The 27542-nt window shown below is 43.7% G+C and overlaps 1 long non-coding RNA gene across 1 annotated transcript; it reads left to right on the top strand.

Annotated features, from left to right (window-relative positions):
- Positions 1-1324: 1324 nt before the first annotated feature.
- Positions 1325-26598, top strand: LOC121003286. Its single transcript, XR_005779454.1, has 5 exons — positions 1325-1336; positions 2297-2301; positions 8172-8175; positions 16713-16716; positions 26475-26598. It is a non-coding gene; the product is annotated as an uncharacterized LOC121003286 (long non-coding RNA).
- Positions 26599-27542: the final 944 nt, after the last annotated feature.

The following is a 27542-nucleotide window of genomic DNA, read 5'->3' as shown; positions in this document are numbered from 1 at the left end:
GCTGGTTTGATGTACGACATACAACCGTGCCCAAAAATGCAAACCAACAAAATATATTGGCATTCACGCCAGCCTCAATGCACTTGCCCACATCCTCCACCAAATGTGGGGATTCGCTCTGGTAGTTAGGATTAGCGGGTGCCGCACAGAGGCAAAGTACAAGTTCTTGGTTCAAAACATCAGTGTTTATTCACACGTGAAAGCAAAACAAAAACGCAAGTTGGTGGTGATCATTCACACACATGAAAGGTTCATATACAAAACAGTCACCTTTTCTCCTGGGTGTTACTTCACACCCTGTTGGAAGTGCTACTTTGTCAAGTCCACAGGCAGGCATTAGGCGGCCTGTTCGCCCTCACAGGGGTCTAAGCCCTCCAGCCCGGCTCAAGCCGCGAATCCCAACACAGCCCTCAGATCACAGCACACAGACCTCCTGAGCTCCACTGTCAGACAGAAGTAATCCTCTCCACCTGGCAGTGCTAGCTGGTTTATATGCCTGGCAAAACCCTGCCTGGTACATGGGGAGTAGTCACCCACCCAGCACTTTGACTACTCCCATTAAGAGCCGTCCCGGATCAGCTATCACAGCCATACTAAGTATCAAGGTGTCAAACAGCCACTGCTGCTGACACATAAAAACCGGATCTTACTCCACCGAGGCCAGGAACCTTGGTGACACGTACCTATCATCCACGATGATTCCTTGTACCTTCTTACAGTAAGCTTTTCCCAAAGGCTGTGTATAGGGGGTGTTATGAGTCCTTTTCCTGATATACAATGCAATATTTTCAAATGGCCAAGGGGTGCAATAAATTCTGCAATGCCCAACTGCGGGGTTCAGTCCTTCAACGGATGGGCAGCTCGTTTCAGTAGTGTGTAGGGAGCCAGAAGCCACTGGCCCAATCCCTAGTGCAGTGAAGTCCACAGCCTAATGTGAGCATTACTTTCACTGTCTTGTTAGAATGGCCATCATCCTTAGGATGGCACTTAGTACAGGCACTTTTTTGGCTACTCTTGGTTCACAGGGATGGTGTTTCCCTGGCTATTGTACACACACAGGCCAACCGACTACTCACTACTAAACTCTTTTCAGAGGCTCCTAACTAAAGGACTGGAACCAGCCCACACCTGACACCTATCTCTGCAGCCAGCCAGTAGCGCAGGGGCAACACGTGAGGTGCACGGTGGACCGATGAGAGGCCAAAATATAACACACAATTCATCAGTTTACTCACGGTTAGCAGAAAGCCTCCCTGGGCTGGCAGCACAGTGTTGAGGTGGACAGCACGAAATCCTCCGGGGCACGCTCTGTGGTAGGGAAGCATCAGCCAAGATGGTGGTTGAGGTGCCCTTGATGTTAGGGGTGCTTGTTGTGGCTGAGTCCCTTGATGGTTTTTGTTGTGACGCCAGTACCGTTAATGGTGGTACAACCATTAGTAGTAATAATGAGGTAGACAGTGATAAGATGCAACTCACAACTTTTACTGTTGATGACTTTGGTTGCAGCAGTACAAAAATGCAGTCTCTTGATATTAACAGAGTAGGTCTGCAAATCCATTGTTTCTAGACTTTTCAGGAGCTGTGGGTAAGGTGTACCTTGTTCCTATTGATGTGCTGGGTCCTATTCCTTGTTCTTTCCCTACAAGCTGAACATTTGGACAGGAAAACTCATCTGTCTCTCAGAAGTATGGTGTGGCTGCCAGAAGCTATAAGTCCTCCACCATGCGCAAAGGTGTCTGTGGCCCTCAATAATGGCTCTTATCACCGATGATTCCTTAGGAGGCTTGTTTCTATTCCAGGGAGGCAAACTCTCTCCTACTGGTCAGGGATGCAAGTCTATAGTCCGGCCACAGAAGGAAAACACTCTTCTGCGCCTCACATCTTAGTACAACCTCATAGCGAAGTTGGCTCCACTCACTAATCTGTGTCATGGAGTCTTCACTCTACATTTTCTCACACTAATATAATCTGACTTCCTCAGATCTGCTCTCATCTCTGACTACATTTCTAATCAACTCTGATCTCATCTCTGGTCTGATCTCAACTGACTAACTAGGCCTGAACTAGGTACAGTACAGACCAAAAGTTTGGACACACCTTCTCATTCAAAGAGTTTTCTTTATTTTCATGACTATGAAGGCATCAAAACTATGAATTAACACATGTGGAATTATATACATAACAAACAAGTGTGAAACAACTGAAAATATGTCATATTCTAGGTTCTTCAAAGTAGCCACCTTTTGCTTTGATTACTGCTTTGCACACTCTTGGCATTCTCTTGATGAGCTTCAAGAGGTAGTCCCCTGAAATGGTCTTCCAACAGTCTTGAAGGAGTTCCCAGAGATGCTTAGCACTTGTTGGCCCTTTTGTCTTCACTCTGCGGTCCAGCTCACCCCAAACCATCTCAATTGGGTTCAGGTCCGGTGACTGTGGAGGCCAGGTCATCTGGCGCAGCACCCCATCACTCTCCTTCATGGTCAAATAGCCCTTACTTTCAAAGTTTTCCCAATTTTTCGGCTGACTGACTGACCTTTATTTCTTAAAGTAATGATAGCCACTCGTTTTTCTTTACTTAGCTGCTTTTTTCTTGCCATAATACAAATTCTAACAGTCTATTCAGTAGGACTATCAGCTGTGTATCCACCTGACTTCTCCTCAATGCAACTGATGGTCCCAACCCCATTTTTATAAGGCAAGAAATTCCACTTATTAAACCTGACAGGGCACACCTGTGAAGTGAAAACCATTTCAGGGGACTACCTCTTGAAGCTCATCAAGAGAATGGCAAGAGTGTGCAAAGCAGTAATCAAAGCAAAAGGTGGCTACTTTGAAGAACCTAGAATATGACATATTTTCAGTTGTTTCACACTTGTTTGTTATGTATATAATTCCACGTGTTAATTCATAGTTTTGATGCCTTCAGTGTCAATCTACAATTTTCATAGTCATGAAAATAAAGAAAACTCTTTGAATGAGAAGGTGTGTCCAAACTTTTGGTCTGTACTGTATATATAAGACCTGAACTTTATCCCCATCTAGTGGTGGGATGTATAAATTACACCTAATCTGCCTGGTAACAGGGATTTTGCAGATACCTTAATACAAAGTACCACAATACAACATAATGCAATTGACAAGGTAAAAAGTGCTTTTAAGCAGTGTCCACACACGCGTAGTGGGACGCTGCATCTCTAATACGCACAATTTAACTTTCCCCTCACATTGAGCCTTTCAGAATACCAAGTGCATAACAAAGCCACATTAAGCACTATTACCAATGGGAGTGCATAATCACCATACATTAACCCTTGTCTTACAGTAAACATTTTAGCAGTGAACCACCGGGTCCCTGCTTATACACGAGGAATAACATTTTCTGACCATTTTCTCAGTTATCATTGACCTAGTGGGTGGAGACGAGCTGTTATGATTGCCCCCATGAATGCACATGGAGAAAGTAGAAGAGATGCTGCTCCCTAAAGCCTGATTCACACGTCAGTGTTTCGTCCAGTGATTTCCATCAATGATTGTGAGCCAAAACCAGGTGCGGCTCTAAACACAGAACAGGAGCAGATCTTTCCCTTATACCTTATCTCTGTGGAGGCTCCAATCCTGGTTTTAGCTCAAAATCACTGGTGGAAATCACTGACCAAACACTGACGTGTGAATAAGGCTTAACTCTCTCACTCAAAAGCACCACACAGGACATAAAGAAGCAGTGAGCAGTAGTAATGTATATCAAGCACTTGTGAGATATAACACTTGCTATTTGTTGCCATAGCCTCTGTGTTTCTCACACTGCAGTTTATCCCACCCCACCCTCCCTTCTTTAGGAAGGGGGGAATAGATAAGTAGAGAAAGAGGTATTTTTATCTGATAAGATACATTACAAAATTTAATTAATCTGTCTGTACTATTGATTTATGCAAAGATGTGTGAAAAGTTAGGCTACTTTCACACTGGCGTTTCTGGGTCCGCTTGTGAGATCCGTTTCAGGGCTCTCACAAGCGGCCCAAAACAGATCAGTTTAGCCCCAATGCATTCTGAATAAATAAGGATCCGCTCAGAATGCATCAGTTTGCCTCCGTTCAGCTTCCATTCTGCTCTGGAGGCGGACACCAAAACGCTGCTTGCAGTGTTCTGATGTCCGCCTGACTATGCGGAGCCAAACGGATTCGTCCTGACTTACAATGTAAGTCAATGCGGGCGGATCCGTTTTCACTGACACTATATGGTGCAATTGAAAACGGATCCGCCTCCCATTGACTTTCAGGGTAAGTGAAAACGGATCCGTTTGCATTATCATGAACAAAAAATAAATAAATGCAAACGGATCCGTTCTGAACGGATACCAGCGTTTGCATTATAGGTGCGGATCCGTCTGTGCAGATACAAGACGGATCCGCACCAAACGCAGGTGTGAAAGTAGCCTTAGTAATCATTTAAATGTGAGCTGAGCGGCAACATCTGATACGGCCTATGGGCAAGCATGGCTCTGTCTCTGGAACAAAGCAGCCATGTTTATATAATCTCCATATAATCCTATTAATTTTGACCTGCTGATCAGAGAAGGCTTTTTCTGTGGGTGTTGCAAGCGTGCAAAGAGGTTCCTTCAAGACATGCCAACAATGGAAAGGTGATAACGGAGCAAATGGAATCCATTGATGGTGGCAAATTACTGTTACACTTCTACGTAAAAAGGATAAAGCATGTAAGCATTGCGCTGACATTGTCTATAAATGAATGCTTTCATATGCATATTAGTTACATATACTATAGTTTCTATGAGAAAACCAGAACCAGCCAAGAGCTGTTTTGATGATATTAGGGTGTTTTAAGCCTTTGCATTTTAAGCATTTGCACTTTTCTAAAAACTTTTTAAAACTATTGAGGTGCAAAAAATGTCTAAAACACATAATAAATCTGGTGTAAGTATGCTAGTTTTTTGGAAGAGCAGAGCATGTTCCCATTGATACAAAAGTGAGAATTCCCTCCCTGCATGTCACAGGGCCTGATCTGGTTCCTGAGACTCCCAGCAAATTGTGCCAGAATTCTGGCTGGTTCATTTGGTTTATAGTAAATCTACCTCTCTACATTTTGCCTGAAGTTTTCTTTAGAGAAAATGTGTCACCAAATTTTTTTTCTGCCAATTAACCCCTTCAGCCACCATGACATACCTGTACATCATGGATCAGGCTGTCTAATACAGCAAGCACCCAGACTCAATGACCAGGATCAGCAATGATGCCAAACCCAATTATTTAACTCTTCAGATGCCGCGTTCAATAGTGAGTTAGGCAGAGAGAGGGGGCTCCCTCTGCCTTTCTGATCGGAGCCCCCGCAGTGAAATTGCGGGGCTACAATCAGTTATCATGACAGCCTGGGGCCTGCTGAAGGTTCCCAGGCCTGTCAGGGTAAAACTGCCTGCAAAGCTGTGCATGAGGCAAGCAAGCAGAGCATCAAACTTCCATAGACCTTAATAGGTCTCTGTTATGGTCTATGGGACAAGTGATCAAAAGATCCTAAGTTCTAGCCCCTAAGGGGGCTTAAAGTTATTATGTAAAAAGTAAAAAAATATAAATAAATATATACATTTAAAATTCTAATCACCCCCCTAACCCAATTTTACATATATATATATATATATATATATATATATATATATAGATAGATATAGGTATCACCAGGTCCAAAAATGTCCAGACTATTAAAATATAAAAATATAAAAAAAACATTTGTGCAGTGTACGCAGTAATGGATTTTTTAAAAACATGCAATTTGCCAGTTTTTTATTACCTTGTTCCCCCCCCAAAAAAAAAAAAAAAAAAAGTATTCAAAAAGTCATATATACTCCAAAAATGGTATCAATAAAACTACAGTTCGCCCCGCAAAAAACAAGCCACCAAACAACTCTGTACAGAAATATGAAAAAGTTATGATGCAATGCAAAGAAAAAAAAATTCAAAAGTTTTTATTTTTTAAAAAGTAGTAAAACAAAAAAACTGCAAATTTGGTATTGTCATAATCTTATTGAATATGGACATCAGGTCATTTATAGCACACAGTGAATGCCGTAATATCAAAACCCAAAAAACCTTGTCGGAATTATATATTCTTTTCAATTTCACTTTCTTTCTTTTTTTGTTGCTCCCTTTGTGCCTATGCCTAAGACTTTTTCACTGCAGCTCACTTCTTCTCTTTATCCACATAGTCTAATATGGTTAGCTGCAATCTAAGCAGACAGTCAGGTTCAGCAGAGAATTCAGTGGGAAAATTGAAAGTTTGAAGGGTCAGCAATAGGGGTGAACAGCCCATGCCCAGAATTCTCCCTAAAAATTAAGGGGGGTCACTTATTATTCCGAAATACGCCTAAATTAGGCGTAGTTCAGGCACTATGGTTGGCTGAAATCTAGGTTCGGCCAACATACATCTAATGTGTATGGGTAGCTTTACAGCACACTGATGAATGGATAGTTAATTGCTTGCAGAATATTGTATTGTCAACCTTTTAGGCACAGAACATTATCTCTATCACCACCATCAACACCAGCTGTATCATTTGAATCAGCATGTAGTCTAAAAGATTATTTTTCCATAGATACAAGGCATTATACATTATATTACATAGACTTGTCTTGAGTGTAGGTGATCCGAAAGTGAAGTTCAAACACCAAAAGTGAACAATCACCTAATGCCTCTCCAGAACATCACAATATTTAATATCCTGCAATAAAATTAATTTGCTTCAATTTGATAAGAACTGGATAATTTCCAGCCACCCAAACCCAGCCTGAAAGCGATTCAATCAAGAAAAGAATAGAAGATAATGTTACGGGGCCTTTCTCAGGTCAATGAGAATTGGCCCTTTTTTTTTTACTGTTCTTTAATATAAGCTCCCATAAAGATTATTAACCAGCTCCTTAATGGGGGACGTTGGAAAGCTGGCTCCTGGTACATGAGAACTGAGATCATCCCAATACTGGAAATTGTTAGAATACTGAAACAATTTAGAAATTAACATGAATTATATGATTGCATTTATTGTAGCATCATCGCACTTTCTATAGATGTACAGACACCGCATGCTCGAGATCCGTTTGCTACATTATATTGACTTTATGGCTAAATGTTATTAACATAAAAATATAGAGTTAAAACACAAAGAATATTTTCTGTATTGGCAATGGAAGAAGTTTAGTTCAGAATGTAGGTATCCTAACAGAGATGACAGTTATGTGTCTGCCATTGAGAAAGGCCACATCACTACTATGGGCCTATGGATGAGGAAGGCACTGAGCCACCTACATCCCTCTCACTTACCTGTCAACCATTTCAACAACCAGTTTGCATAGCCTAGTATAGTTAGGCTTTGGTGCCTTAGTAATTCTCTTGTTACAAAGGTGGGTAAAAGATGCTAAGGAGCTTTGTTACCCATGGTTGGGTCATCCTACTGCACAGTATTCAACTGTATTGCTGTCCTAAGGGCATAGATACAGTTGGATTCAGGAGGACACATGCGGCTGCTGGCCCGGGGCGTGGGAGAGAATCAGATCATTATGTAGCCGGCTGGCGAGGAGGGCTTAGGTGACCCTCCTAGGCTTCGGCCCACCAGGAAATTTCCCTGTTGGGTCTATGGACAATCCGCCCCTGATGGTTATCCTTTCACTTTAGAGGAAATACTAACCAACCACTAATGCTTCAGTTTTATAACAGAATAATACTGCCTAAAAACATTGCAGTAATTGATGGTCTTAGTTGTACATGAAAACTAGCTGATCACAATGATTTTGAAAGTAACTGGTGGTATATACGATGTTAGGGCCATAATGTGCCAGTAACAAAGCACTAGTTATCCAGTGGCATGTACTCCATGGTGAGCACAGTGACCAATTATTTACATCTTTTTAGTGCACAAAATGGCTGTTTTGTGTTTACTGACATGTAGAGCAGTCCCCAATCCATAGAGCTTCAGCCCAGTCCATAGAGCCGCCATCCACAATCCACAAAGCTTGAGTCCAGACCACAGAGCCTCCATCCACAGAGCCTCCAGCCCCCATCCAGTTAAGTACACAAAGCTTCAGCCAAGCACATACAGATTCAGTCCATTCCATAGAGCCTCAGCCAAGTCCACAGTCCATATAATCTCAGTCGAGTACACAGAGCCTCAGTCCAGTCCCTAGAGGCTCAGTCCAGTCCATAGAGCCTCATTCCACAATCAAGAGTCTCATTTCAGTCCACAGAACCTAAGTCAAGTATATAGAGCTTCAGTTCATACAGCCCATAGAGCCTCAGTCAAGTATGTAGAGCTTCAGACCATAGAGCCTCAGTCAAGTACATAGAGCTTCAGTTGTCTATAGAGCCTCAGTCCATTCCACAGACCCTTAGTCAAGTACATAGAGCATTAGTCCAGTCCACAGTCAATAGAGTCTCAGTCCAGTCCAAAGAGCCACAGTCAAGCACACAGAGCTTCAGTCCACTCCATAGAGTCTTAGTTCATTCTACAGAGCCTATACAAAGAGGGGTATATACAATGTACTTACACTGGGAGGTATACAGGTTCTATCATAACATTTCCTATTAAAGTATGTTTTATATCTAGGTAAATCTATACTGCAATCTTCTCTACACCTCATAAAGCATACAGTGTAATAACATTTAAGAGCTGTTTTAATATATGGGACGGGGATATATTGATATGGATTTAGCTTTATTACTCAGCTTACTTAGTTAATGCAATAAGTAAACAAGTTGATGTCAGCAGGAAACAGAAAAACCAATATTCCACTTCTAATATAGTTATATGATAATAAAGAGATCCCCTACATTAAATAAATAAAAAAATCAGACTGCCTGAAGCCACCACTAGAGGGTGCTTTGGAACTTACTTACACACAAAGGGTGCATTCACACGACTGTTGTAAGACTTTTGTGGTCCATGGCTCCCTTTAGTGTAGACTGCAAGCAGTCGTCATTTTTCTATATCTATACTGAGCTTTTTTGCTGAGTATTAGAAAAACTCTGCTCCAACTACTATACAGATATTGCTGCTAACAACTGGCATAATGATTAAAAGAGAACATTCACTTTAAATAAACCTTTTATATTTGATCAATACAATGAAAACCGGGACATTCCCAGAGGAAAGCGTTGGGAGGGACCAAGCATTGTTTGGGTTAATGGCAGAAGCTTTCACATATGCTATTAATTCCTCCTACCTATCCTTTAATCTCTGGATTATACTTGTAAAACTGACCATACACATTGGATTAAAGGTCAGCCAAACCCACTGCTCTTGCCGGGACCAGCTGTCCATGTATACCGTAGTAGCCAGGCACAGCCACGACATAGTGGACGGAGCTGTGTACTTTTGGTGCCTGGTTCTGGCACTAGAGCTCGTGAGAACAACTGATCGCCGGGGGGTGCCAAAAGTCGGACCACCACCAAGCTGATATTGAAGACCTATCCGAAGGAGTTGTCTTCAATAAGTTAGCCCTTTAAATGGATCTCTCTGATGGAACGCCATACATTGGCAGCCATCGCCTATAGAATTCCACTGTAAAAAAATAAAAATAAAAGATATATATGTTAAACTGGGACTATGCAATTCCAGACACCTGCAATACCTGCCAGACAGAAGCCACAAGGGCACTCTTTTGGCCTCTGTTGGGCTAATAGCGTATATATGACGAGCTTTCCTCGTCATATACTCTAGCCGTACAGCCTAGATTGTTTTTTCAGAGTATTTAAAGAGGTTTTCAAAGATTAGGATAAAGTAGTTTGCTTTTTTTTATCCACTCGTGTCCATGGGTCATGGGCGGTATTGCATTTAATCCCCGGTGAAGTAAATGTGGCTAAGTTGCAATACCGGACACAACCCAAGGACAAGGGTGGCGCTGTTTCAGACCCTGATTTTCTCATCACAAACAACCACAGACCAGCTTGGTGCCATGAGAGCTGCTCCCGTGTACCCAACCCAAAGTTATATATGGAGTCAGATGGCTGCTAGTTACAGGCTATTATTGATCACGGTGATATTTCATGATCTTCAGAAACCACAGAGGAAACTGCTGGCATAAAAATCACGGATGTACTCCAGGGAACCATTCTGCTGAATAGATGAGCTCTAATGACAGAGATACACATACTGCTCCCCCTCCCTCCTCTGCACTTCTCAATCACTCTTACAAAGAGATGTATTATGGAGCTGGTCACTTCTTGATAGAATTAATATTGATTTCCTTATACCTGGTCTTGATAGGAGGTGAAAGATATAAATCATAAAAAAAAGATGAAAGAAGAGAAAAAACGGTAAAATTAATAGAAAGGCACAATAGGCTGGGAAATTTAAATTTCATTATTTCTCAAGGTTACGGTGAAAAGTAATTTTTATGTGTTATTTTTTTAGAACTAGAAATGCATTATCCACAGAGCTGTAGAATGCAAGGAAAGCGCAAGCCGTAGACGCAGGGTGGCATCATGTGCTGTCACTTAATGTCACTCGCGTGAACACAATTTATTTTCCTTAATGGAATACGCTGATTCCGAATTTTTATTTCTTCGTATTTGTCACCACAATATGACCAAGTACTAATGATAAAGGGATTATAAGTGACATAACTATGGCGATTTACAGTAGTCAGCAAATGTCCCATTGTGTATCTTCGTAATGCATTGTGAGGGGCTTTTCCCATGTTTAGGGTCTCAGTACTTTGCTTCCCCCCAGGACTTGTAGCACTCACAGTTCATAGTGGCAGTCCTCCTTCTGGGGCTGCGCAGGCAATGGATGGCACACCTGCTCTTCCCTTGGTGCACTTTCCTATTATTAGGGCTCCTGCCTTGGGGATGTGTCCCTGCAAAGACTGACACTATCCAATTAGTGCTGCCAGTGCCATACTGTGGAGGGGCACACCCAACTGGTAACACCTTCAATGTAAACTGATAATAATTCATTTATAACTTCTAGCAGGAATAATAAAGGAACTGCACACCAGAGAGTAATAAGAATAGATGCTCCGGAATTTTTATTACATGGGGGACAGACATGTCATGAGAGGTGATAGGCAGTGATGGCCAGTTCGCAGTGTTCGCCAACGAACACATGCGGGCTGCCATCTTGACTAGTGTTGAGCGAACTTCTGTTTTAAGTTCGGCGTCTAAAGTTCGGCTTCCGGTTAGCGGAGAATCCCGATATGGATTCCGAATTCCGTTGTGGTTCGTGGTAGCGGAATCAATAATCGGCCATTATTGATTCCGCTACCACGGACCACAACGGAATTCGGAATCCATATCGGGATTCTCCGCTAACCGGAAGCCGAACTTTAGACGCTGAACTTAAAACAGAAGTTCGCTCAACACTAATCTTGACTCACAAGTCCGGCGATGCAGAGGTAAGTCCTTACCTGTGCCTGTGCCGCGACCCGGTCTGAAACAAATGCGGTGACCGGGAGCAGGCAGTTCCGAGAACAGCCCGATGAAGGCCCCGTTCTTGTAACTGCCTGCTCCCGGTCACCGCATTTGTTTCAGACCGGGTCGCGGCACAGGTAAGGACTTACCTGTGCATCGCCGGACTTGTGAGTCAAGATGGCAGCCCGCATGTGTTCGTTGGAGAACACTGCGAACTGACCATCACTGGTGATAGGTTCTCTTTAACTATAATGGGGTGGGGTACGTTAGATTTCCATCTTTGTGTCCGTCAGAACATCATGCTGAGCTATTTTTTCTAACTTTTTAACCGAGTTGTTTTTTAAAATTTTAAGTTTTATGTTTAGTTTTAATGCATGAAGCAGTGAAAAAAATTCTCCTATAGCTACCTGCAGGCTGTTGACTGATCTTATCATAGGCTTATTCAAATTCTAATTATGGCATCCAAAGGCTTCCAAAGTAATGATATATGACAGGTTAGCAACAAGCAGAGGTCCAGCTAGTATTGATGTTGAAAACAGGATGTTTAAGGTTACGGTCACCTAGAAAAGTTGAATGGGAGGTTTGCATTTTTTCCAATTCAACAGCAATGGAGAATAGCCAGCACTGACATGTCATAAAACACTAATCTGAGAAAGCCATTTAATATAGGAATACCTGGAACTTGCTTTGTGCTGAATATGTTACTGAGAAGGAGTGCAGAAGTACTCAGTCTGTCAGACCCATAGACCATTCACACCGTTCATTACAGATCTCATAAGAATAGCAGATCCATCAACAGCAAATTCTTCATGGCTGCCATGTGGCAACACATCATTATTTTTCTGCATTGCGAAACAAACTATTCCAGACCTTCTATTTGCTGACTATATAACGAACGTTATATATTTCATATTACTATTTTATCACCACATGGGATCTATCAGATCAAGCAAACTTTACATGGTGGGAGACTGGTTGACTGCTATCGGGCCTGGCTCTGAACTGCTTCCTGTCATTCCTGCACCTACCACTAGAGGGACCTTCCTGCTTACATATTTATAAAGCTGTATGCACTTAGCGTCCCCAAAGGGTGCATGCAGTCAGGATTTAATTAATTGACTTTGTGACTGTTCAAAAAGGAAGTAGGAAATCTGCAGCTTTAGAAAAGCGGCTTGGATCCCTATACCGATGGACATTAACGTTAAAGGGTTTTTCCAGAATTTTAATACTGTAAACATGACCTATCCTTAGGATATGCCATCAGTATTAGATTGGTGGTCTGACTCTTGGCACCCCAGCGATTAGCTGTTTGAATGGGCCATGGTGCTCTGGTGAGTGCTGCAGACTCATCATTCATTACAGGGCTCCATACACTCAGAAATATAGAAGTGGCTATTGCTGCTTTGTCCCATTCAAGTGACTTACTTCATTCAGTGTACCTGTTCAATAGGTGGTTTCCAGTTAGGATAGAATTACAGCTGATTCCTACCCAGGGACGTGCACAGATATCATAGGGCCCCATAGAAAAACTTGGGACCCCTGCACCTAGTTTCCCAGTGCATGTGCATCAATCACTCCCAGAACAATGCAGAACATGGGCAACGCCCCAGATTTCTGATGAATTTATGTATATATTTTATCAAGTGGAAGACCCGGAGGGACTAGAACAGTTCAGAAGGAAAGGTGTAGGGTAAAGAATATACATAAACCTCTCAAATGTATGTATACTAATGCCAGAAGCCTGACTAATAAAACTGGTGAACTGGAATTAGTGATGTGTGAGGACTATGACATAGTGGGAATAACTGAGACATGGCTGGATGATAGCCAGGGCCGTTTCTAGGGGCGGGCGGGACGGGCGGCCGCCCGGGGCGCTGTCAGAAGGGGGGCGCCGGCAGGGGCGCCCTGTGTGGTGTAAAAAAATAAAAATTGGTTATATATAATTGCCGGCCGGCGGCGCCCGTCATGCTGCGCCTCCTGAGCGGCTAAGCGCTTGCCGCTCCTCTAAAGAATCTCCTGCCTGCTGTCTCTGCTCTGTGCTCATGTTAATGTAGCGTGGCCGAGCTCTGGTCGGTCCGCGGTACTGGAGCTTCTGTTTCCTGTACCCGGCCGGACTGACAGGAAGTGCTCACTTAGTGTGCACTTCCTTTCAGTCCGGCCGGGTACAGGAAACAAATGCTCCTGTACCGCGGACCGAACAGAGCTCGGCCACGCTACACTAGGTGACAATAGAATGGAAATGAGTGACAGGGGGGGGAGAATGGAAATTAGTTACAGGGGGGGGAGAATGGAAATTAGTTACAGGGGGGGGGGAGAATGGAAATTAGTGACGGGGGGGTGGAGAATGGAAATTAGTGACGGGGGGGGGGTGGAGAATGGAAATTAGTGACGGGGGGGGGAATGGAAATGAGTGACGGGGGGGGAATGGAAATGAGTGACGGGGGGGGAATGGAAATGAGTGACAAGGGGGGGATGGAAATGAGTGACAAGGGGGGGGGGGGTGGAAATGAATGACAAGGGGGGGGGAATGGAAATGAGTGACAGGGGGGGGGAATGGAAATGAGTGACAGGGGGGGGGGGGGAATGGAAATGAGTGACGGGGGGGGGAATGGAAATGAGTGACAAGGGGGGGGATGGAAATGAGTGACAAGGGGGGCGAATGGAAATGAATGACAAGGGGGGGGATGGAAATGAGTGACAAGGGGGGGGATGGAAATGAGTGACAAGGGGGGGGATGGAAATGAGTGACAAGGGGGGGGAATGGAAATGAATGACAAGGGGGGGAATGGAAATGAGTGACAAGGGGGGGGAATGGAAATGAGTGACAAGGGGGGGAAAATGTTAATGAGTGACAAGGGGGGGGGGGGGGGGGTAGAAGAGAGTGACAAGGGAGTCCCCAGAGCCAGACTGCAGCCAGAGACCAGATCATCTTATTGTCCTGGTGGTAAGTAGACAATGCAATATGTTTATTATGTAATTGTTTAGTTATTAATACTACATTGGAAACTAATTTACCTCACATTTAGGGTCCATTCACACGTCCGTATGTGTTTTGCGGATCCACAAAACACGGACAGCGGCAATGTGCGTTCCGCATTTTGCGGACCGCACATTGCCGGCACTAAGAGAATATGCCTATTCTTGTCCGCTATTGTGGACAAGAATAGGACATGTTCTATTTTTTTCGGGATCGGAATTGCGGCCCCATAGAAATGTATGAGTCCGCAATTCCATTCCGCAAAAAGACAGCTACAAGAAGCTGGATTAACCGTAAGGGAAGCATAGCAGTTATTTAAATTTAAAAGCTGAGAAAGAGGTGGAACATATGTGATGTCTGATAAGGGGGGGGGGGGCGGCAATTTTTATCTTGCCTAGGGCGGCAAAAATCCTCGCACCGGCCCTGCGTCCCTCTGACATCTCGCCTGACCTGCGCCCGAGTGCCGGCCCGAGTCCTCTCACTCTTCAGACAGTGCGGGCGGCACTTACTGACGTCACGCGCCTGCTCCTCCCACTAGGCGGCGCAGGCGCGTGACGTACAGTGAGTGAGTGAGCGCCGCACTGCCTGCCTGTTACCGCCCGCCCTGAGCAGTGCTGATGCTGAAAAGAAGCCTGCTGTGAGGCGAGTGATGGTCTGGGGGGGCATTAATTACAATGGGGGGGGGGGCATTAATTGCAATGGGGGGGCATTAATTACAATGGGGGGGACATTAATTACAATGGGGGGGGAGCACTGTGGGAGACATGAAAATGGGGGCCACTGTCACTGTGGGAGACATGAAAATGGGGGCCACTGTCACTGTGGGGGACATTAAGTTTAATAAGGATCACTATGGACATTATTTAGAATGGAGGCTGCTGTTGGTGTCATTACTCATTATAACTGTATAATGTCAGGCCTAGTCCTGAGCTGAGTTATATCACCCTGCCCATGCCCTGTATAATAATGTACCCATCCCTGATACCCCTTAGTTATATTACCCGGCTGGGGTAATATAACTAAGGGGTATCAGGGTACATTATTATACAGGGCAGGGTAATATAACTCAGGACTAGGCCTATCAGACATTATACAGTTATAATGACACCCACAGCAGCCTCCATTCTAAATAATGTCCATAGTGATCCTTATTAAAAATAATGTCCCCCCACAGGCAGGCAGTGCGGGCGGCGGCGCTCACTCACTGTACGTCACGCGCCGCGTGACGTACAGTAGTGAGGTGAGCACCGCCGCCCGCACTGCCTGCCTGTTACCGCCCGCCCGGAGCAGTGCTGAGAAAGAAGCCTGCTGTGAGTGAGAGCCTGAGTCTATGGGACAGTGGGTCACTGGGTGCGTCACTGTGACCGTCCGTGCAATGTGGTTCCACATTTTTTACAATGGGGAGAAACTTATTTCATCGAGCAGTTTTGAGGGGGGGGGGGGGGGGGTGGGGGGAGTTTTTTTGACACTCGCCCTGAGAGAAATTTTACCTAGAAACTGCACTGATGATAGCTATGACTGGGCAGTTAATGTACAAGGTTACAGTCTGTTTAGAAAGGATCGTCAAAACCGGAGAGGGGGAGGGGTCTGCCTTTATATAAAGTCCTGTCTAAAGCCCACAGTCCGAGAAAATATAAGTGAGGGACATGAACATGTGGAGTCACTGTGGGTAGAGATACATGGAGGCAAAAACAATAATAAAATACTAATAGGAGTTTACTATAAACCACCGAATATACCAGAGTCCACAGAAAATCTACTACTAAACGAGATAGACGAGGCGGCAAATCATAATGAGGTGGTTATTATGGGGGACTTCAACTACCCAGATATAGACTGGAAAACTGAAACTTGTATATCTCATAAGGGAAACAGGTTCGTGGCAATAACCAAAGACAATTACCTCTCCCAACTGGTTCAGGACCCGACTAGAGGGACGGCCATACTGGACTTAGTATTAACTAATAGACCTGACAGAACAACAGACGTGCAGGTTGGGGGACACCTGGGAAATAGTGACCATAAAGTAATAACCTTCCAATTATCATTCAAAAGAGCGTTTCTACAGGGAGGAACAAAAATACCAAACTTCAAAAAAGCTAAATTTAGCCAACTAAGAGAGGCCATAGGCCAAACTAACTGGGACAAAGTCCTCACAAATACAGACACAAAATGGGATATCTTTAAAAACATCCTAAAAACTCATTGTGAGAGGTACATACCGTATGGTAATAAAAGGTTAAGGAACAAAAAGAAACCAATGTGGATAAATAGAACTGTAAAGAAAGCAATAAATGACAAAAAGAAAGCATATAAAACACTAAAACAGGAGGGTAGCACGGAAGCACTGAAAAACTATAAGGAAAAAAATAGAACATGTAAAAAACAAATAAAAGCGGCCAAACTAGAGACCGAGAGATTAATTGCCAAAGAGAGTAAAACTAACCCTAAAATGTTCTTCAATTATATAAATGTTAAAAAGTATAAATCTGAAGGTGTTGGCCCTTTAAAGAGTAATGAGGGGGGAGTCGCAGAGAGCGACGAGGAGAAAGCAAAGCTGTTAAATATTTTTTTCTCCAATGTATTCACTGAGAAAAATAAACTGTCAGATGACATGCAGAATGTAAAAATAAATTCCCCATTAAAAGTGTCCTGTCTGACCCAGGAAGAAGTACATCAGCGACTTAAAAAGATTAAAATAGACAAATCGCCAGGACCGGATGACATACACCCCCGTATCCTAAAGGAATTAAGTAATGTCATAGCCAGACCCTTATTTCTGATATTTGCAGACTCTATACTGACAGGGAATGTCCCACAGGATTGGCGCGTGGCATATGTGGTGCCAATATTCAAAAAGGGTCCAAAAACAGAGCCTGGAAACTATAGGCCGGTAAGTTTAACATCTGTTGTGGGTAAACTGTTTGAAGGTTTTCTGAGAGATGCTATATTAGAGCATCTCAACGGAAATAAGCAAATAACGCCATATCAGCATGGCTTCGTGAGGGATCGGTCATGTCAGACTAATTTAATCAGTTTCTATGAGGAGGTAAGTTCTAGACTTGACAGCGGCGAATCAATGGATGTCGTATATCTGGACTTCTCCAAAGCATTTGACACTGTACCACATAAAAGGTTAGTATATAAAATGAGAATGCTCGGACTGGGAGAAAACATCTGTATGTGGGTAAGTAACTGGCTGAGTGATAGAAAACAGAGGGTGGTTATTAACGGTACACACTCAGATTGGGTCACTGTCACTAGTGGAGTACCTCAGGGGTCAGTATTGGGCCCTATTCTCTTCAATATATTTATTAATGATCTTGTAGAAGGCTTGCATAGTAAAATATCAATTTTCGCAGATGACACTAAACTGTGTAAAGTAATTTACACTGAAGAGGACAGTATACTACTACAGAGGGATCTGGATAGATTGGAGGCTTGGGCAGATAAGTGGCAGATGAGGTTTAACACTGATAAATGTAAAGTTATGCACATGGGAAGGAAAAATGCAAGTCACCCGTACATACTAAATGGTAAAACACTCGGTAACACTGACATGGAAAAGGATCTAGGAACTTTAATAAACAGCAAACTAAGCAGCAAAAACCAGTGTCAGGCAGCTGCTGCCAAGGCCAACAAGATAATGGGTTGCATCAAAAGGGGCATAGATACCCGTGATAGGAACATAGTCCTACCACTTTAGTCAGACCACACATGGAGTACTGTGTACAGTTCTGGGCTCCTGTAAACAAGGCAGACATAGCAGAGCTGGAGAGGGTTCAGAGGAGGGCAACTAAAGTAATAACTGGAATGGGGCAACTACAGTACCCTGAAAGATTATCAAAATTAGGGTTATTCACGTTAGAAAAAAGACGACTGAGGGGAGATCTAATAACTATGTATAAATATATCAGGGGTCAGTACAGAGATCTATCCCATCATCTATTTATCCCCAGGACTGTGACTGTGACGAGGGGACATCCTCTGCGTCTGGAGGAAAGAAGGTTTGTACACAAACATAGAAGAGGATTCTTTACGGTAAGAGCAGTGAGACTATGGAACTCTCTGCCTGAGGAGGTGGTGATGGTGAGTACAATAAAGGAATTCAAGAGGGGCCTGGATGTATTTCTGTATGTAATAATATTACAGGCTATAGCTACTAGAGAGGGGTCGTTGATCCAGGGAGTTATTCTGATTGCCTGATTGGAGTCGGGAAGGAATTTTTTATTCCCCTAAAGTGGAGAAAATTGGCTTCTACCTCACAGGGTTTTTGGCCTTCCTCTGGATCAACTTGCAGGATAACAGGCCGAACTGGATGGACAAATGTCTTTTTTCGGCCTTATGTACTATGTTACTACTATGTTACTATGTTAAATTAAAATTGTAATTAAAAAAATGTCTTTGGTCTCACCCATTTTATCTAATTTTTATGTTGGAAAAAGTGGAACAAGTGCTTCAAAAACATAGCGCTCATCCTGAACACCATATTTCTCAATGTATTTGCACCAGAAAACTGGCATAAATACATTGATAAATCTCTTGCTTCCTATTCTATTACCTACAGTCACCACTAGGAGGAGCTCAGTGCAGGAGTTAATACAACTACCACGAAAGCTGTAATAATCTCTTTTCATTGAGCTCCCCCTAGTGGCGGCTGTATGAAAATAACAGTTGCGGGTCTGCCTCTGTTATAGGTACGCCGTAAAGCCACTATATCCTACTGGAGATCATATTGTAGGCCGAGGCTTAACAGAGAGCAGTAAGTCTCCAATTGTACAGGTGCACTGCATAGTAAAGGGACCCATCTGATGAGGTTGCCTTGTCCTAGATCACACAGTCTGATCAGCCTGTGCGGTAAAACCCTCACATTTTGAAAATGTACTAGGAATGCAATTTAAGGTAAAAAAATATTACCTTTGACCAGTTATTTCAGTATGTTAATGAGTGCTAATTCTGCCTTTTGCACTTGTATTATAAAGGGCACATAAATAATATGTTATATTGCACTGAAAATAGCATTATTATTCCAGAAAAACCTTTGTTTAGCAGTAAGGTGCTTTGGATGAAGATATAATCTGATTCCATGTTAAATGATCAGCAATTCAGTCAATGAAATTACGTCTCACGTTACAATGACTCTGCTAAGCGTCTACTCTATACCATAATATAGATTACTGTCTCCCTCTAGTGGTGCTTGAGCAGCATGACTTCATACCTTTATACCACAGTCGTAATAATACAGTATGAAGTTCTGATCTGGAGTCAGTATCAGACTGGGGTACCTTGGGCCCACCAGAGGAAGTTTTCATGGGAACCCAACCCCTATATCTTCAATAATGTCTAATAGGTTTTGAATAAAAGAAATAGACCCTAGTGGCAAGTAATTGGCTCCAAATGCAGTGGAGCCCATTATGATATCACAGCTTAGGCCCACTGGTGGATTCTCAGGTACTCTGGTGGGCAAGTACTCTGACCCTGTCTGGAGTCATGTGTACTCTAAGATAAATAACTTACACTATACATTATAGTAAATTATCAGGCCGGACTGGGGAGACAGATTGTGTTTCTAATATATGTAGTTCACAAAGGATTATCTGGATATAGTTGTAGCAAACTATCAGCTGTGAAAAGTATTAGCTATGTATATTGTCTTTAGATATGAACTGAATGGAGACAAGTGTGCTGACTCCTACTGGTTAAACTGTAAAGCGATACCAAACTCGAAGACCAAGCCCCCTTTCCACCAGACTGTCCGTAGGCACAGGCCTCTTGTGCCTAGTGAAATATCTGGCCCTGGTTGTATCTACATGGAAGAAAAGTAACTAGAAATGTAACAGCATTGGGATATACTGTAGATATAGACTTCAGGTTCCCATCTAGGTCACAAATTACTAATGCAGTACCTAAGAGGGTTAATGTACTTTCCATGCTTTGAATGTGATGTATATAGATATATATATATATATATATTTATTATATATACAGTACAGACCAAAAGTTTGGACACACCTTCTCATTCAAAGAGTTTTCTTTATTTTCATGACTATGAAAATTGTAGATTCACACTGAAGACATCAAAACTATGAATTAACACATGTGGAATTATATACATAACAAACAAGTGTGAAACAACTGAAAATATGTCATGTTCTAGGTTCTTCAAAGTAGCCACCTTTTGCTTTGATTACTGCTTTGCACACTCTTGGCATTCTCTTGATGAGCTTGAAGAGGTAGTCCCCTGAAATGGTTTTCACTTCACAGGTGTGCCCTGTCAGGTTTAATAAGTGGGATTTCTTGCCTTATAAATGGGGTTGGGACCATCAGTTGCGTTGAGGAGAAGTCAGGTGGATACACAGCTGATAGTCCTACTGAATAGACTGTTAGAATTTGTATTATGGCAAGAAAAAAGCAGCTAATTAAAGAAAAACGAGTGGCCATCATTACTTTAAGAAATGAAGGTCAGTCAGTCAGCCGAAAAATTGGGAAAACTTTGAAAGTAAGGGCTATTTGACCATGAAGGAGAGTGATGGGGTGCTGCGCCAGATGACCTGGCCTCCACAGTCACCGGACCTGAACCCAATCGAGATGGTTTGGGGTGAGCTAGACCGCAGAGTGAGGGCAAAAGGGCCAACAAGTGCTAAGCATCTCTGGGAACTCCTTCAAGACTGTTGGAAGACCATTTCAGGGGACTACCTCTTGAAGCTCATCAAGAGAATGCCAAGAGTGTGCAAAGCAGTAATCAAAGCAAAAGGTGGCTACTTTGAAGAACCTAGAATATGACATATTTTCAGTTGTTTCACACTTCTTTGTTATGTATATAATTCCACATGTGTTAATTCATAGTTTTGATGCCTTCAGTGTGAATCTACAATTTTCATAGTCATGAAAATAAAGAAAACTCTTTAAATGAGAAGGTGTGTCCAAACTTTTGGTCTGTACTGTATATAGGTAGCACAGATTAGTTATCGTACCCTACTCAGCAGGACCTACCCCCTCCAAGGGAGGAGCTATGTAGTCTGATTGCATCAGCCGAGTGTAATGCAAGGCACCAACAAACAGACCAGTGATGAAAGCAAAAAGGTGTTTATTCACCAGAAACATAAACGTCCAGGACACTTGCTGGTAACAAGGAATAATAACAAAAACCAGGCAAGGAGATTCCAGGAATAGTCCCAACCAGTGCTGAATGATGCTGTGCACTTGGCAGTCGAGTCACTCCAGATCTTGGGTCCTCTGCAAAGGACAAAGTTCCTGGCAGTCTTCAGTCACTAGCAGGACGAGGGAAAATAACAGTGGGCACTGATCACCCTGAGAGACCTCCTTTTAAATGCCTGCTGACCAATCCCAGGGTGCCAAGTGTCCACTACCATAGGTGAACAAATTGCCCTGCACCTGAGTACATGGCCTAAGGCAATCACAAGTTGATTAACCCATGGCTGGCTCCCTAATCCACTTTGCTCTTGTGAGTCAGTATATTATGCGCCACTGGTCGACGAAGCGCATAAGAAGCGCGTACTCGCGACCGTGTATCCCTTTGCGAACCTGCCCTCGTGCGTACGCACGGACGCATGATTGACTCAGCGCGAGTATGCGAGCGCGTGGACCCAGATGCGGAAACGGAAGTCGCAGGAGACACCGGAGACAACCCTGGCCGCGGCGTCTTGTCACTCGCCTGGCCACTCTGTCCCCGGGACTCCGACAGTCCTCCCCTCCGATGTCCACGCGAACGCATCCCCGCACTGGCTCGCAAAGGGGTCAGCGCTGGTGCATCGGAGACACGCATAACCTGTCCCGCAACTCCACGAGGACCCCTCTTGGTTCCCCTGGAGTGCAAAGCAGGTGAGGATCTTACACCGAGGGTCTGGCTTAGGCAGCCAAAGTGTGAGGAGCTCCATAAGTCTGTGCAGTGTGAGGCCTACTACTGGGGTTCTCTATCCCTACATGCTGAGGACAAGTACCAAACACCTGGGAGATAGAGAACAGATATTCACAGACTGTTAGGACCATACGGCCGTGCATGATAGCAAATGTAATACACGTTTATGGTTTTGGGCTTTGCTGCTTCAGGAAAGGGCAAAACGCGGTCCACAATGCACAGGCAATGGCCCTGTGTACTCTATTTGTGGATGCAGACCCATTGACTTGAATGGGTCTCTGATCCACAAGATACAGCCAAAGATAGAACATGTTCTATCTTTTTGCGGTGCAAAAGCACAGACCAGAAAGCCCACGGAAGTACTTCGTAGTGCTTCTGTGGGCTTTCAATCCGTGCCTCTGCTCCGCAAAAGATAGGTGAAGTCCTATTTTCAGTCGTATCTGGCGGATCGCGGACCCAATCTAGTCAATGGGTCCAAATCCATACCACGGAATGTACACGGCCAGTGCCCGTATATTGCGGACCGGCCGTTTACGGTCCGCAGCACGGGTACTGAGCCATTACGCTCATGCGCAAGAGCCCTAACTCAGTGGCTATATTAAATGTTTAAATGCAAGCAATTACAGAAGTATTCAGATCCAGGTGCTGATTTGAAAAATATTAATTATTTTTTGTGGGACAACCCCTACAATTATATAGAAGTAACAGACATTGTATAGCACTGTTATTAGATTCATTTATATATGGAGCTATTATTTGCTTGCTATGCGTAGGTGTTATTTGAGCACTGGATGGTGATACTATGGGCACTGTGTGCCACTTTTGGCATTGTATGGATAGTTACTTGGACCAATATTTATGACAGTACCATATGGTGGAGTGCCAAGTCACCAATGGAAGGTACCGCACAGAGTACTGTTCAACCTGGGCACGCAATAAGTAGTCAACAAAAACCTAGCCCTGTCCTCAGTGACAACAAGCGTGGAGATATGAAGTGGTACAAACAATTCAAGGTGTCGCACAAGGTGGAAAGGTTGTGAATCACAGATGCAGTCAATGACTGTGCATGATGAGACATGAAAGTGAGAACAGGCTTCACCACTAATTTCTCCTGTATTGGTACGGAAAGTATGCCGTCTCCCTGTCTCCTCCTGTGTGGCACAGCAATTTTCTGATGAATAAAAACGAACAAAGGAAATCCATAAGTATTTGGGTGGTGTGCGCCATTATCTCATTCTGTCATCACTCAGTCTCTTCTAAACATATTGCTTGACATGATTCTATATTCGGGACCGTACTTGTCCTTTACAGCAGATCTGAAGTCACAGTAAGGTAACAGTATATGTTAGAACATTATTTCCTGCAGGCTATAAAAAATATATATAATTTTCTAAAACTTGTAATATTCCTATACACATGGCAGTGTCTTCATATGAAACTCTCCATAGATACTTCTAGGTCTACTGGCAATATAATGTCTATAGGGGATGGCGCACCCGTTGTTATAGTAAGGAGGAAACACCAGGCGCGTTTTGTTCCTGTTTGATTCCAGTGGTGCCCAGAGATAAGTGGTGCCCAAAAATCGGATGTCTGCTCATCTCTTCTGCTTTATTGCCTGGTGATCACTGAGCAATACAGGAAAATGAATGGGCAGAGCAGGAGTAGCTATTTGCTGCAGCTTTCTATGACCTAAAAGATGCAATGGAAATGCTATGGTAGGACCTTAAAATGTTTTTCTGGGTTATGGATATTGATGACCTATCCTCAGGATAAACCATCAATATCAGATTGGTGGGGGTTCAACACCCAGCAGCAACCCCGCTGATCAGCCATTCTCAGCAGCCGCCAGCGCTAGAAAAAATGGCTGAAAGCAAAAAACGTATTCCGCTGTGTAGTGGACATGCCGAGTTATTGCAACTCAGCTCCCATTCACTTGATTCCTACCTTGATGTTATTACATGGTGCCACATCATCCACGTTGTGCCTGAAAACAGAAGCGGGGGTGAAAATGTCTCCAACACTGGCATTCAGCACCACTCCATGTCCTTGTTCTACAACATCCCTGCATAATATATATACAGTCCTCAATCATTCAGAAGTCGTCTTAGAAGTAGGATAATTGGCGTGCTGCATTAGCCGATTACCCTTCAATTTCAGCTTTTGGTCAGATGATTGGAGATTTTCTCTAAAGAAGTTATCTCATGAGATTGGCGCTGTGGTGACGATCAGTTGATCACCTTTGGTTTGACCAAATATTTCCCCTGTGGTGGCTAGTATTACATGGCAGCAGGGGTGTAACTACCTTAGCGGCAGACTATGCCACTGCTATGGGGCCCATACTGGAGGTGACTCTACCTCTAAAGGAACAACTTTTAGCAAAAATGGCCCAAGGGTATTTGGAAAGGGTTTAAGCAGAAACCCTTCTGTCCTGTGCGGGTGAGGGGGGGCTGGTTTGATCCTTGCAATGGGGCCCTTACTTCTCTATGTATGCCACTGCATGGCAGCTATGCAAATACTGGATATGTTGCAGTTAAGGGACTTTACTTACAATTCTCAAAATATAAAAGGCTACACCTTTATGTACCACCCTTTGTTATGGTGGTCAAAATTCTAAATATTCATGATGTATAAATAAGAAATTAACCATGGCAACTTTAATACCACACCAACGTTCTGCATGAAATAATAGTGTGTTTCATTGGTGGGTCTTCAGTTGCTGGTGGAGCAGTTTTTGTTGCCCCTAAACCACCTATGCAAACATTAACCTAGGTGCATTGGTCTGTATGTTGGTTGGCTGAACAGTATGGATTTTGACAAGTGGTTAAAGCTACATTGCTTGTAACACTTCTTAGTGCAGACAGGTCTTCCCTTACACACCGGGATTATTCCATGGTCAATGGGTGGTCTAACCATCTTAACCAACACTTAATGAGCTGTGAAGTCGGTAACACTCTCTTAAGTCATCAGTGCTCTCCACACTGTTGATGTGGTGGGACAACTTCTGTTCCCCACGTTCTTATGGCTGACTTCATTAGACCTAATTTAAAGACTTTAGAAATAGGCAAACTCCATAAATTCAACATTTCCTAATGGTCCAGTTATCTTGGAAAACCTACTCACTATTGTCCCATTAACTGGTTTCAGAGTAGATCAGGGAAGCTGGCAAGTTTTCCAAAGCGGCTGTGAAATCTTAGACCACACTGTATCCCTGACTTATTTCCTTATTTAGGATTCCCCGGAGCCTGTCCCAGGCAGTGCTGAATTCTTCTCATCTGGGCTCAATGCCAGGATCTTATTTGCCAAAATAAGCTATCCGCCAATCTTCCCTTGCATCCAAGCCAACCTGAATAGGACTGCATTCATACAAAAAGTATACATTGTAAATGGAGATACAGATGGAGCCTTGATATGAGCAACATCATAAAGATCTTTGTTATAATTAGTTGTATGGACATGGAATGAATAATCTGCAAGGTACTCACTTATTAAGGTAGACCCCACTTAGATTATTGGGCACTTCATGAGTGATATATTACAGTATAATTCAGATAACTTAAAGGGGTCTCCTGGTTATATCACCTTATACCCTATCCTATTATGAGGATGAGTTAAAGATTATCCGCACACTGACTGTAGAATTTATTTTAATCAACTTTCACAAAAGACAATCACAACATTATCAAATACATACATAATCTCTCTGCTTTTCAATATACTTTGTCCATCTGTCAACAAGCTTTTGAATTCCCTCATTAAAAGATATTTGGCTTAGCTGTGAGCCAGAAATGCATCTCTGTCTTCAGCTCTTCATCAGACATGAATCTGTGTCCTCCTTGGGCCACATAATCCACTGTCACTCATCTATTCAACAGCATCAGTTTACATGCATGCTCAATGTTATCATTCATTGACGTGCGTCCAGCTCCTTCTTTATGGCTGATACTTGTGTCACGCGGCTCTTCTTACCTGCAGACCACGAGTGGGGCAGCCATCGTTTCTCGCACCGCAGTCACAAATGAACTGATGTAACACGTTCAAACCTGCACAGCAGTGACTGAGGGAGATTATGTTAAAAAAGGATTCTTAATTAAAATAAATTCTATAGCCAGATAACTTTGAGGATCATTTTTGACTCACTGTTGTAGATAAGTGGAGGTCTGGCCACAGGACCTTCAGGACAGTGGCGTACATAGAGAAGTAAGGGGCCCATAGCCAGGGCCGGCGCCACCCATAAGCAAAGTACGCCACCGCGTAGAGCGCACTCTTGCTGGGGGTGCCGGCGCCGCTCTTGCCAGGCTTAGCATTAGGACCTTTTTATCCGGCCCCCAGCGCCGCCTCCTAGCTAATTTATTCACTTCACTTGCCGCTGAGGTAAATGTAGAGAAGCACCGTAATCTCGTACAGGCACACTGGATACAGTAGTCTGCGCCCGGGCCGTGCGGACTACTGGCAGAGGCATCGTCGACCGAAGGGCGCATGCGCCGTCTTCCAACACACCTCGCTCCACGATGCCTCTGCCAGTAGTCAGCGCGGGCGCAGACTACTGTATCCAGGGCGTCTGTGCGAGATCACGGCGCTTCTCTGCATTTACCTCAGCTGCAAGTGAAGTGAATAAATTAGCTAGGAGGCAGCACTGGGCGGGGGGGGGATCTGTGGGTGACACTTGTGGGGATCTGTGGGTGACACTTGTGGGGATCTGTGGGTGACACTTGTGGGGATCTGTGGATGTGACACTTGTGGGGATCTGTGGGTGACACTTAGTGGGATCTGTGGATGACATTTATAGGGGATCTGTGGATGTGACACTTGTGGGGATCTGTGGGTGACATCGTATGTAGCTGGAGGGAGAAAACGTGGCCTTACCACAATGAAGGGTACAGTCTGTATAAATAGGTGGGCAACAAAAAAAGGGGCGGGTCAAAGGGCGTGGTCAATAGACGGAGTCAAGGGGGGCCTCAAAATTAGCTTTTGCCTAGGGTGTCAAAAATCCTTGTTCCAGTCCTGCCCATAGCAAAGATCAAACCAGGCCCCCCTCACAGGACAGAAGAGTTTCTGCCTAAACCCTTTTCAATGACACTTGGGCCATTTTTTCCACTGCCTCATTTGCTAAAAGTTGTTCCTTTAGAGGGTAGAGTCCTGACCAAGTTTTCACTCCCAGTAGAAGAGGGGATGATCCCAACTGGGCCCCCTCTTGCCCTGGGTCCAATAGCAGTTGCATGGTACTGCTGGAGATAGCCAAGTACAGTACACTGATCATTTGCCATGATTTGCTGCGAAAAT

Source organism: Bufo bufo, chromosome 6 (assembly GCF_905171765.1).
Source record: "Bufo bufo chromosome 6, aBufBuf1.1, whole genome shotgun sequence".
In the NCBI taxonomy this organism is placed as follows: Eukaryota; Metazoa; Chordata; class Amphibia; order Anura; family Bufonidae; genus Bufo; species Bufo bufo.
The sequence above is the reverse complement of the archived record's forward strand: the minus strand, read 5'-3'. Positions and strand labels throughout refer to the sequence as shown.